Below are 10,063 nucleotides of genomic sequence, written 5' to 3'. Positions count from 1 at the left end.
TCCCGACCGCCCTGCACCTTAGGGGCTTAAAAACACGACGAGCACATTGAGCAAAACTCTGAAACAGGAGAAACGGGACATAAAACGGAGCGACGAACTAGATGTGAATTATGGCATAAAAACAGAGAATCTGACGCTGAACAGTGAAAAATCAACACATGATGTGAAACATGATGATTAGACAGAGCAGCAGGTGATGATTGAAGATTACTGATGGTCAATAAACAATAAAATAAATGTAGCAACAGGAAAGAAACTAAAGTGGACATAGCAATAAACCAAGAGAGGATAAAACTAATCAAATGAAACTAAATGGAAATGAATGAAGAACAAAATGCAAGAATAAACTAAGAAATTAAAGTAAATACAGAGGAATAAACTGGTATGGCAAGACCTTTAGAGCAATAATTAATACAGAGACTGTATGGCAAGAATAAACAGACACTATTTCCAGATAAAAGGTAAAATAATATTGTTGAAGTGTCATGGGTTTGTTGAGACCACATCTAGTACTGAGAATAAATATATCTTACAGACCATAACAGTAAAGAACTGATCACTTATTTATGTTTTTAATTAGATTTGATATTTTTATTTCTTCAATATTATTTTTCATGTCAGTGTTAATGTCATGAGGCTGATGACTCCATGACACTTTGAATTTGACTCATTAGGATTTGATTAAGAACCAGATTTGTTCTTTGTCATTTCTGTCCAGTAAAACTATTAATCTATAATCAATAGACAGGTCTATATAAAGATATAATCCATGTTTCTGTCTCATATTTGTATGGCATTAAAAGGATCTGGAACTTTAGTTTTTCCACTGAAAGCTCTGGTTTGAACAATAAATGCCATGAGGGTGAAGTTTTATGGATGATGCTCTGATGTCCCATTCTCCTGAAGGCAGCACAGAGCTGCACCACCAGAAACTGACAAACACTGAAGAGAAGAAGAGTTATGATTAATGTAGTTACAGTTCTATCCATGTTTTAATGTTGCAGAGCTCAGTCGTTTTGCAAATAGATCAAAGTTTAAACTGGCATGTTGTTCATCTTTTATCTGGTCATTTTGTGGAAGATTTAACAACTAGAAAATGGCACAAAATAAGAATATGTTTTCCACTCTGATTGGCTGCTGTTAGGCCTACAGATTTTAAATTGAATGTTCATTAAATTTTTCTTAGACGCCTGTGAAAATAATTTCTATTCCCATGGCTATAAAAATCAAAACATCTACAATAGTGATAGTAATATTAAAAAGAAGAGTCAGACTTCTGAATAAAATGAGTTTGTTTTCAAAAGTTATTGTGTGAAGTATAAGTACTAACTTGCTAATGACTCAATATCGTTACTTGATATCAACAAGTATTTCAACTGAATTTCTTGTACTTGGTTGGGAAAAAACTGGTATCCGGACACGTTTACAAAAAATGCCAACACCGTACCCCACTCCACAACACACCCCCACCATTAATAGTTCACAGAGCTGACCAGCCAGATCATCCACCAAAGTGAGGCCACACTCCTAGATGTGAAGCCCACACAGCCGCTCTCTGCTGAAATCCAGCAGCCCCCCAGCTGGTGGACCAGACACTGAAGCCATGAATCCAAATCCAAAATCTGAGTGACCCCGGGAGAACCAAAACCCCAGCCCCAATCGACCCCTGAAGACCTTACTCCTAACCCCAGTCCAAACAGACCACTCCTCTGCCCAGCCTCCAACCCCAAAACAGGGTGTGGAAAATCTCCAGGCTTTTCCTGTCTTCATCTGCTCAAATGTGGTGTTGATGCATGTTTTTATAGAGTTTATAGGGACATGGGAGATTAGCTGGACCCTCCCCCCACATCCTACCCCTCAGCCAGAACCCTCCATGTCTACCAACCACATTGGGAAATGGGAGCAGGCACCAAAAGTGAGGCTGATTGAATAGAACCCCCTCTGAATGCTGTTAAGTGTGTCTATACCCATAGCCCTACATGTGCGTGTCATGAAGATGTTGTAAGTGATAATATCTGTTGTACAATTAAATTTGGTCTCAGTCTGCCAGAAGACCACAAAGAGAGAAAAAAGTCCCCACAGCCCAGTGTTGCACTTATATAGAAGGCTCCACATTAGTATTGGTGTGCTGGAGCAGCTGGCGGGAGATGTCTGATTTAGACCCTCCTTAATGCTGAGAACATGAGCATAACTAACAGTATTTAAATACAAAGTAAATTTTACAAAATAAACTTCCTAATTTGTTTGAAATTGTATCTCTGCTGAACACATTAAATAAAATTCTGTCGCATTTTCATTCTCAATAAATGAATGCTACAGTTTTAGGTCTATGTTACAATTCAACCATTAATAGGGGCCCCTGAATGTCTGGAGGGGCCTACCGGCAGAGACTGACTTTTCTTTGCCTTGATATCGCTCAGTCTTACAATTTTAGATCTCTGAGGTGCTAACATCAAAAATTATGTAGTTAAAAAATCTGAGCTTTTCTGATTTTTATTGCAGTCTGCAGTCAAGTTGCTATAGAGGTTAAACAGACATTATTAAGGTTTTTAATAATGTCTGTTATTAAAGTTATACATTATTAAGTATATTATTTCATAATATATATATTATTTCATAATATACTTCATAACCAGTGAAGTATGGCCTATGGTCTGTTTAACAGCTACAGTCTCAGATCAACACAGCCCTCCAGCTCTGACAGCAGCAGCAACGTTTTGGGGAAACATAGACAACATTTGCTTTGCATTGCCCCCACATGATGTCAATAATAGAGTATGGTCCAATTAAATATTAGATTCTTGATCAATATGATTTTCTGCTATGATGTTTGAAGATTTTGTTCAATGTGCCTCTTTTTAACTTTGAGCTCCTGCCCCTCCAAACGTCTCTGCACGGCCCTGGAGAGAAACGCAGCCATCCGAGATGGTCTCAGAGGCTATTGCTCTTCCACATCAAGAAGAGCTTGGGCATCTGTTTATAATGCCTCCTGAACGCCTCCATTGGAGGTTTTTTCAGGCATGACCCACTGAAAGGAGGTGCAGAAGAAGACCCAGGACATGATGGAGGGACTATGTTTCTTGACTGGCTTAGTAACACCATGGGATTCCCCTGGAGGACCAGGAAGTCTGGACCTCTCGGCTTAGGCTGCTACTTTCGCAGCCCAACCTCAGAGTAAGTGGATGGATCAATGGACGGATGGACAGACGGACGGATTGTTTAATAACAAGGATCCATTTGGAATGTGAGTATTTGACTTGGAATTTGTAATATTTAATTGGACTGACTGTTTTATAAACGGCCTTGTGACTAAGTGTACTGTGAATTAGCATTGTATAAATAAATTGAATTGATTTGAATAAAAAAAGTGAACCTGTTTCTCTTTGAAATAAAAACATTGTACTACTCATCTTGATTTAAAGTAATTTCAGCTACACCCATACTCACACTTTTACTTACTAAGTGCAGTGATTTTTTTTGCAGTGGCAAACATTTAAGCATAAAGTTCTAAATGAATAAATGATCAATTATGAAGCTACAACAATTCCAGTTAACAATATAAACTGCTGCTAAGACTTGATGTACCGGCAAAAACTACTAATCGTGTGTTTAAGGAGAGTTTTTGTAAGACATCTCAAAAGTACAGATGACGGAGTATTGTCCAACCTTGGGACAAACTAGGTTTGTCAAAGAAATGTATTAGATATGTGCAGAAATGTTAAACTTATGTGTTAATAAATCTCTGTCTTCTTCATAGTGAACCTTGCTGCTATGACTTTTTTGCTACCTCATGATGTTATAAATAACAAGCCAGATGTCCTGAATAGACAAGAATTTCTGCTATTTGATGTGTACGTCAATTATTTTCTCTCACTGATAATTTTGCAAAGATGAACAAATAAAGTCAGATTCTTATTATTTGATTATTTAAATTAGCTACCTTATTTTAAATAACCGACATATATCTCTAAGCTAACATATGGGAAAGTTGTAAACATTTATATCAGTGCAAAGAACTCTATAACAATGATGTGTCAATTTCTGTGGAGATTGCTGTGTTACAAGGTCAAACAAACTGAAGATCATTATCCTATCTTTGGTGTTTGCAACTGTCAAGGCTAAACCTGGTGATAATAGGAATTCAATAAACACTTTAGCACCTTGACCTCATAAAACCTGGCAAAACATTTTTCTCTCTTACATTGAGGGCTGCAGTTTTAGGTTGGCAATAGTTAATTTTCCTAATTTACCAGCAGATTCAGGTAGTTGGTTTGTTTCTGGGTGACTGCTGAGTCACACGTGTGCACAGGCATGTGAATATGCACGTGTTTGCATAGCTACAACCAGCCTGGTGCAGCTACAACCAGACAGTGACCTTGAAGAATAATGAAATTAATTTACTTACTATAAATTATTATTCATGAATTAAAATAAATGTCACAAAATAAAATTGCTCTCAATCAGTATTATAATAAAGGTAAAGATAGATCAAATTTAAACTATCCAGGCAGAATTGAGCAAATATTACAGGAAAAAAAGAAGTTACTTCAATTGAAAATAATGCTTAAACATATGAATTTAGGACTGGGATAAATTTTTTGCAGAGTTGCAGAGATTTTTTTAATATAATTTGTTCACCAATTTGCGCATACAATGCAAACATTACAGACAAACAAACAGAGATTATTTGATTAAGGGCAAATAGATAAAATTTAAAGGGAAAGCTATGGTGCCACAATAGAAACAATAAATATTATTAACTGCATTTATTCTCGTTGTTGATTACTATCGTCTGCCTCGCTGGCTGATAACAATAATAGTAAAGTCTTTTTCAAACGCGTCCAGTAAATACTCTAGTCCAGTGTTTCTCAACCTTTTTGGGCCAGCGCCCCCCCAGCCTTTGTCCAGGTCCCTCACCGCCCCCCACCAAAGAATTTGTAGGCTACTTTGCACTGACTATTATTTTATCATTAAGCCTACAGTCTGCCTGACTGTTTTAGCAAATCATAAATAGAGCATGACACGCCGGCGGTACCAGGTGCACAGTGGTACCACAATCTTCAAATGCTTTATCAAATTACTAATTAAAGATCCACTTTATGCGAGAGTTTAGATCTATAGACTGAGCCCAACTCAAAATTTGGACTGGACTAAGCCAAAAGATTTGACTTCATGGTTCGGTCAGGCTTGGGCTTCTGTGGCATATTTAGTAAGCCTGCAATACATACACAAAAAAAAGCCAAAAGAGAATGTGCAATAAAGTTGTGTTTATCTACTTATTACAGTCTAAACAGGAAATTGTTGTGGAAGGAAAGTAAGGTGCAGATGTTCATTAGTGTCTTGTTTCTGGAAAGATTTTTAGCCCCCATGCAGAAACAAAGTGTTATTTGCTATATGTATAAAGGAGAAAATGTGCAAATCAGAAGACTCCATACTGGGACTGGTACAGCAGTATCTGAAAGGAAGACAGAGTTATGCCCATTTTCCATTAGCTCTACTTCGGCAGCTTAGCTCAGCTCTACTCTACCCAGCCTCGCTCCGCTCTACTTCGTAGTGATAACTTCCCCAGACTCGGCTATAGATCTGCAGCAGATCGCTACCTCCTGGTGGTGGGGGAGTATTGAACCCCACTTTGAGGCCTTCTATGCCATGTGCTGTGACTCATTTCTGTGCGACTGAACAAGAATTGTTATTTTTCTGAGGCTAAAGAAGAGAGAGTTGAGCTATTTTTTATAGCCTGCTTGTTTTCTTCAAGTTTATTGTTCATTTTAATGTGCTGTTTAACTGTTTAATTATGAGAAATTACATCTAGCTATTTTAGAAGAATAGAATATCATATAATAGAAATATTCTTTATTGTACCACAGCAGGGCAACTCTGGTGCAACACCTGCAAAATAATCGAAGTAGTTAAATTTACACAAAAATAAAATATATAAAAACGAATAAAGACAAAGTTGGAGCATAAAAATACCAGGAAGTAATTGTAAACAGCATCCTCTAATCCAAGGAATGTGCAACTGAGTAGGATAACTTCAGAAAATGTGCACGTTTGAGCAATAAAAATAAAACAAATTGATGTCTTCCATGGCTGTATATGGGCTATCTGAGAACTGACTGTGGTGCATTGAAGAGTTCTGGGCAAGAGGCTTTGCAGCGCAATCTTATGCTGCTGAACTACTGCTGTGGGTTTATTTTAAATTCAAATTCAAAAATACTTAATTAAACCCAAAGGGAAACCAAATGTTATAGCTCATCAAGCTTCTTCAAATTGATAAGAACTTTTGAAGATGGTGATGGCTGTTGGCAGGAAAGGTTTTGATTACTGGTTAATTAATGTGTTACGGGAAAACATCACCTGTGAAATGCTATTTAAACTATAAAAACTTACTATAGAGTCTTAACAACAACAAATCCAAATTGTTTGTTTAATCCAAATGAAGTGAGCAGCTCCAGAAGGCCCCTCAGGCCTTCAGGGGCCCATAAAGGCTAACACTTTATCACAGGCCACAGATATATACGATATATACATGTAACATTTGTTTATTAAGACTGTCAATGCTTCTAAATTTGATTTAATGGTTTCAACATACATAAATGAAAAGATCTTAAATTGTTTAACATTTAAATTTAAGATGTTATGGAACTGGCAAGTTTACTTTGTAAAAGTTCAAAGAACAATCTTTATAGCTAGATTGTTTTGTTACCATAGCAACAGTCTGATACTGTGAGTTTAATCTTTGAGTGCAATGCAAAGCATCAGGTGCAGTGGTCGTATTGAACCCTAAGGATTAGGAATGGGTTGTCACTTAAGCTTATTTATGAGGCAAGGCAGGCGAGCAAATACTTTTGGCAATTTGCTGTATCATTTTGCTTCAGGCAGTAGCTCTCTTTTCAATTGGCCAAAAATGACAATTAAGATATGGAAGGTAGAAATGTTGTAGTATTTCAAATAGCATTTATACCAGACAACAGAAAATTTCCTGGGCTGCTTGGACAAAGACACGTGACAGAAATTATGGAGGAAATAGATCTGTAGGAGGCAGCCGTGTGCAACACATACCAAACACACGCCAAAGCAATACAATGCACAGCAATAGGATTGAATCTGAAAAAGATTTTTAGTCAAAAATCTGCACTTCGTTCTCATCTTAGTTAACTGTTGGCCATTCCAACTATTGCCTGTGACATGTGTCTTGACTCGTGAAGGCACCATAAATGCCGCACATTTTAGAAAAACAAAAAGCTAAACTTTGAATCCCATTTGTTAAATATATTTTCTAAGCAATTTAAACCATGCAGTCAACTGTTCTCACTGTCAGCTGTGCAAAGGTCTCGTAGCTATACGATTACCAGATAAAAAGCTGACAACTAATAGAAAAGATATTTGTTGTCTTTAACCTTGACCTTGACATGGTTACAGTTGTCAAGGATAGTGCCTGTTGCTTTCTATCAGCAATTTAAGCAGCCCAATTTCGAATCAATAGTAAGCTGACTTTGCACCTTGGATTAAGTATACTGGCAACTGATATAATTCCTTAAAGCAAAAGTGCAACCAAATGTTTATTATTAAATAAAAAGTTCCATGTCATTCTACAAGAAAATGTGCAGTGTGAGTATCTATGACGAATCCCATGAGCTCATTACTACCAGGGACCAAGTATTGTGAAAGAAATGTCCTTCCCAAGATTTTTTCTAAACACACCATAGATTGGGTAACTTGTTTGACTTGTGTCAGATTTACAGACAGTTCTCTAAATAACATCTGTTTCTTAGAATTTACCGTGACGAAATGGAATCTAACTCTATGTTATGAGAAGGATAGTTTACATTTTGTGGGGTTGTGTGCAGTGATTGCTAGTAGTAAGTGTCTTTCCTGCAGTAGACAACAGTGATTGTGCTCTCAGTACAAACATATGTGTTGTTTTGACTTTTATTTGACGTCCCTTTTGAATCCAGCAGTTACACAAAATGAATTCACAGTCTGTCTGGCTATGGGGGAATTTTACTGCCGTAGGTCAAGAACACACATTTTCAGTTTGAAAGCAGAATTTTATCTCTTCGTTCCCAAAACTTGTAATGCTTGCACTCAAAACTTCTGCTGTCTTTGAAATATTCTCTGTGCTCTTTCAAATCTTTGTGCTCACGCTCAGATTTTCTCCTCACAAGCAATACTTCTCTCTGCATGCATTAACTCTCCACTCGCAAACCTCTCTGTTCACATGCAAATTCACTGCTCTCTCAAAACAAAACAGTACCATTGTCTGGCAACGTTCCACCCAATAGAATGGGAGTGTTATAATGGATATTAGGAACCTCCTCAAGGGTGTGTTTGTTTCCTTCTAGTGGGTGTGCCTGTGTAGCTACTATCAATTGTAGCATCCATATGGTAGCACTTGCTTTTCTGCACTGCCCACTGGGTATAGGGAGAAACAATGTCAGCTTTCTGCTCCAAGGTAAACTTACAGTGAAACTATCCCCAAATCAACTTTTTTACTGCTAAAATAAGTAGGTTATTTAGGGTTCTTCTATTTTTATGTTTCTGTGCAAATTTTGACATGTTTGTCCAAATCATTTAGTTAGGCATAAAAGCGTCTCACTGCTGGCTTTCTTCAACAGCTGAATTTTCAGCAGTACAGTTTGGTACAACTTTGTCACAGCCCGTTTGTGTCTAAAAGCACAGATCTCCGTCCTCCCCACCTGTTACCCACTTGATGCCGAGTCAGAATTTGAAGTAGCAAGGGTTGCCATGGCAACTGGCGAGCATTGATTGACATTGTTACTCAGCTTAACAAATGTGTGATTTATTTGCAATGTAGACACAGAGTTAAATGGATCTGCTCTGCTCTGACTCCAGGTGAGGGTTTGGTGTTGAACTGTGTCAGATTGGCTGACACAGGCCCTATTAGCTTCTCCTGCTCACAAAGCGGGAGAAGCTAACAGGGGCTAACGGCCGCTCTCACTGCTCACTCAGGACAGACAAGATGCTGCTGAGCTGCAGAGCGCTGTCACCATAAAAATCTCAGACAACACAGAAAAAAAGTCAGTAAATTTATTATCGTTTTGAAGAAAAAATAATAGTCACGACACCCACATACCCTTCTGTTTATCCCCTCACTCAGCCATGCCCCTTGGCTCCGCCACATTTGCTGGAATTTTTCTAAATTTGCCATGGGTGGGGTTTAGCCTTCAGAGATCACCTACACTTTAAAGAGTCACACTTAAAGAATTGCTCTTGATTTTTATCAGTTTAATGGTTTCTATGAATCCTCTCCTTGGGCTGCCACTTATCGTGGTGGAGGGGTTTGAGTGTCCCAATGATCCTAGGAGCTATGCTGTCTGGGGCTTTATGCCCCTGGTAGGGTCACCCAAGGCAGACAGGTCCTAGGTGAGGAACCAGACAAAGTGCAGCCCGAAGACCCCTACGATGAATACGAACTTTGGACTGCGTTTTCCCTCGCCCGGACGCGGGTCACCGGGGCCCCACTCTGGAGCCAGGCCTGGAGGTGGGGCACGATGGCGAGCGCCTGGTGGCCGGGCTTTTACCCACGGAGCCCGGCCGGGCTCAGCCCGAAGAGGAGACGTGGGTCCCCCTTCCGATGGGCTCACCACCTGTCCGAGGGGCCAAAGGGGTCGGGTGCATTGTGCTATGGGCGGCAGCCAAGGGAGGGGACCCTGGCGGTCTGATCCTCGGCTGCAGAAGCTAGTTCTCGGGACGTGGAACGTCACCTCTCTGGTGGGGAAGGAGCCGGAGCTAGTGTGCGAGACTGAGAGGTTCCGGCTAGAAATAGTCGGCCTCACCTCGACGCATGGCTCTGGTTCTGGAACCAGTCTCCTTGAGAGGGGCTGGACGTACTTCCACTCTGGAGTTGCCCACGGTGAGAGGCGCCGGGCTGGAGTGGGCATACTTGTTGCCCCCCATTTGGGCGCCTGTACGTTGGGGTTCACCCCGGTGAACGAGAGGGTGGCCTCCCTCCGCCTACGGGTGGGGGGACGGGTTCTGACTGTTGTTTGTGCTTACGGGCCGAACAGCAGTTCAGATTACCCACCCTTCTTGGAGTCCT

The sequence above is a fragment of the Poecilia reticulata genome, chromosome 17, assembly GCF_904066995.2.
Source record: "Poecilia reticulata chromosome 17, P_reticulata-male-v2, whole genome shotgun sequence".
Lineage (NCBI taxonomy): Eukaryota > Metazoa > Chordata > Actinopteri > Cyprinodontiformes > Poeciliidae > Poecilia > Poecilia reticulata.
This window is presented reverse-complemented; position numbering follows the sequence as displayed.